Below are 3,877 nucleotides of genomic sequence, written 5' to 3'. Positions count from 1 at the left end.
TCATCATAAAAGGCAGGCACAGCAGGGAAAGTTATCTGGCAGTGATAAGAGTGTTTAAACTCTCGTCGTTATTCTTTCAGCAAGACCACAACTCCTCAATTGCCCAAACACTGCCACCAACTGGAACCAAGTGTTCAAATGCCTAAGACTATGAACAAAATCTCACTGGAACTACCACACCCTGTATTTTAGTTATAGTGTGTTTATTGTGTACATAGACCATGTAACATATTTGTGGGAAATCTGATGTTAAATTAATAGGGTCAGTGGAGAAGTGGCCATCAAGAGACAGAAGCAGAAACTCCTCTAGGAACAAAACTTTGCTGTATCTTAACTATATCCATTAACCTATACATTTGGTGAACTATACACACACATATATGCACAGACATAAACACAAACAAACATACACATAGCATACACACAAACACAAAACATGTAATACACAACTGCTGAAATAGAAATAAGCTTTTTGTCATGTTATTTGTCATTTTCTAGGTTGTGCTGACGTATTATAAAATGTTAACTTTGGACAAAGATGAGGCAGGTCAGCTGAAATATTTCTTACAACCATAATTGAATCTATTAACCCAAAATAAAGTCCTCTTTCTAAAGGACTTTACTAATGGAAGTAATTTGGTCAGGTGAGAGGAATGCTCAGAGAGGATGAGGCCAGTCAAGGCAAAGAGGCACTAACCCTCTGCCAGTCATCTATTAGGGTTGTGTATTCCACAACTAGGATACCTTGCAGCTCAACAATAATGCCAGAATCTGCTCCTGAGAGGTTTGAAGGTGGTGGAAAATAGTCTCTTCCTGAACAAACTCTTCAAGTCTTAGATATGATGTACAGATTAGAATATCGTGCTCTTCTCCAATCAGAACATGGATGTTGAAATTGTCCCACTCCTGATGTAGCTTGAGTGACGTGATGAACCTGCTGTCCAACACTTGTCCTGGTTATTTTTTGCTATTAATTATACTTTCTGAAATTTATAAGATAGTCATTAAATGATCTATTGAAAATTAAAGAATGCCTTGTTTTCGGTAATAAAAAATATTCGTTACAAATAATCACATAAAAAAACTTCCTAAATAAAAATGAAGTATAAGTAAATCAAACTGAAATTTCAATCTGACATTGCAAATATCAGTTTACCACAATATTAGAAGTAAAAGTTACAGTATGCGAGGTACAGTATACACTGGCGTACATTGAATAACAGTCAATAAAATGTTTACTTGAACTTTAGTTAAAAGGAAAATGTCCCATATGACAATGCAGTAATTTGGCGAGAAGTAAATTTAGAGTCAATTTATACATAACCAGTTGGTTAATGAATATATGTGGAAGTTTTTAAATGTCATCTACTTGGCAACAATTTTTCTCAGAGATAATGTCTATGTTTTCCTCTTGAATCTGTGTGAAGTTTAAATTATTTTCACCAGTTATACATCGAAGAAAGTAAAATTAGATAACTTCCTAGTTTTGGGTCATAAAAGAGGTGCAGCTTTTACACTGCAGGGCCATCCTCATTCAAACAGTGAGCTACCAAATAAGACGTTGTTCTGCACTATTGCTGCAGTCCCGCGAGCCTCCACTGAGAGAGGCCATGATGTGCAGCCTCAGGTGGACTGCACAACCCATGTCTCGACCATCAGCTGGCGCCCTTTATCAGGCTTGTGAACGAGTTATATTGAATATTCAACTTGAAATAACTATAACAGCAGCCGATATGTGGACCTCTCTCAAACACCACAGCATAAGGAAAATACAGTACAGGGTAAAGAAAATATAGTCATCACTCACATTAAGAGTAATCTTTAAAGCATAATTAGCAATTTGGTTGTAATGTATAAAATATTAGTCAGTTCAATAAGAAAGTAAATTATGAATAACATTTAAAAACCAATTTTTCTCTGCTTGAGCAATGAAGAGTTCTATGGCCGAGATATGGAAGATAAATCCATTAGTTATAATCTGACTGGCAAGGAGATTCCTTGAAACACATAAGGTTTAAATTATGTCCTCTAAATAAGGTTAAGAGGCCACAGAGCTGAAGAGTAAATGTGAGGACCATGAATCCTGGAAGTAAAGCCAAAACCTCTCCATGCACTGAGTTAAAAGTTTTACTTGGAATCCCTTTAAGTTTCCATGTTTCCCAAACTCCTTCAAGGCAAGACCACTATTTCCAGGAACAGCCATTCTAACATAAGCTGCCACTGTGGTGTGATACCCTAATAGTCAAGCCCACGCTACATCTGTCCGCTCAGAGGCTTAGTTCATATTCCAAATCCTAGCTGGGATTTAGAAGTAAGTCTGAAGCCAAGAAAATGTGGCCACTTTAAAATTCTAATTCTGACTATTTCAGCTGTATTAATTGGCGTGGACACAGCAAAAGGCATAGAAATGAATGTACAAACCTGAAAAAAAAATGAGAACGGTGTTAATATCCTCATAATAAGCTTATCTACATATGTTCCAACTTGCACTTCCTTTGTTGTTATTCAGACATTTGCAAATTTAAAAAAGCCTAAAGGATCAAAAGTGGAATTGGGGTGGAGAAATGCCTCATCTGTGAAGAGTGCATGCTCTTAGAGAATTCCAGAGTTCTGTTTCCAACACCTATACCAGGTGACTCACAACCGTCCATAACTCCAGTTCTAGATCCAAGTCCTCTGTTGGAACCTGTGGATACCCACACATAGCATACGATAACACAAGCGCAAACATATGCATAATTAATCATTTTAATCTTAAAATCCTTAAACAATATAATTAGGCTATTGATTTCATTTTAAATATGTAGACAATTAGCTCAGGTTACTTTCTGAAGTATAATCTGAACTAGGAGGTCTAAAATTTTGCTCTAACTTAAAGTTTAAGAAAATGTGGAATACTCCCCCAGGCCATGATCTTTTGTGACAACGTGTGGAACCCCATCGTTCCAGAGGTTGTTGAGCCTTTAAGTGGGGCCTGACTGAAGGAAATGGGTCACACGAAGTAGAGCCATGGGCTTTATAGCCATGCCTCGTTCAGTCCAAGCGCGCTGCTTCTCTGTCCACTTAACTACAGCAGATCCAGATATGCCACCACCAAGCCTTCCCTGCCAACTATGTGTCCTTTAGTGGCTCTTGTTTGCTGTTTAGGGAATAGCAACACAAAAACAAGCAACATAGTTTCTTACATAAAATCATAAAAATAGATTTAGATGACTAGTTCTATAATCCCCGTTTAAAATGTATCCACCGCAGGTAAGAAGTGAATATGTGCTGTTACATGTTTCTTATTTAAACAGTCAAAAAAAGATTTTTTTTGGCAGTCTGAAGCTTTTATTCAGTGGGTCTCTGTGTCTAGAAGGAGGTGTTGGGCCTCTTGGTGGTGAAGCATGGTTTTTGCTGGCGCCCACTCGGTGGGGCAATGGGAATTTGATCTTGGAGTCCTGGAACTGCTTGACAGCTGGCTAGCGGCACTCGCCAGTTGCAGTCCCTTCCACCTTCATGATCTGGATGCAGTGCGCATGGGCACAGTGTCGGGCATCCATGTCGTGGTAGCACTATGTGACCGCGTCAGCGGTAGTCAGGTCCGGTACTCTCGGTCCATGCTGTGAGTGCTACTGAGGGAGTCATTTCGCAGCCAGATGCCCAAGTTCTTCACGTGCAGGGGTGACTTCTCAAACACCTGCCCATGGTACACAATCTCCCTGGATGACTTCTTCATCTTCTTCAGTTGCGACTCAAAGTACCAGAAGCAGGACTTGGCCACCACATGGTTGGGTACAAAGATTAGCATTGGGTACAGTGGCAGTGTGTGGCATTTTGGGGTTGGCAAGCAGCACCCCACAACCTTGTACTCCTGAAATGTGCCAGACACCTTCAT

At 39.4% G+C, this 3,877-nt stretch overlaps 1 pseudogene; it reads right to left on the bottom strand.

The window, feature by feature from the left end:
• Positions 1 to 3,321: 3,321 nt before the first annotated feature.
• Positions 3,322 to 3,877, bottom strand: LOC116895494 (annotated as a pseudogene).

This window comes from Rattus rattus, chromosome 3 (assembly GCF_011064425.1).
Source record: "Rattus rattus isolate New Zealand chromosome 3, Rrattus_CSIRO_v1, whole genome shotgun sequence".
Taxonomy (NCBI): Eukaryota; Metazoa; Chordata; class Mammalia; order Rodentia; family Muridae; genus Rattus; species Rattus rattus.
Note: the sequence above shows the minus strand (reverse complement) of the source record. Positions and strands in the feature narration are given on the sequence as shown.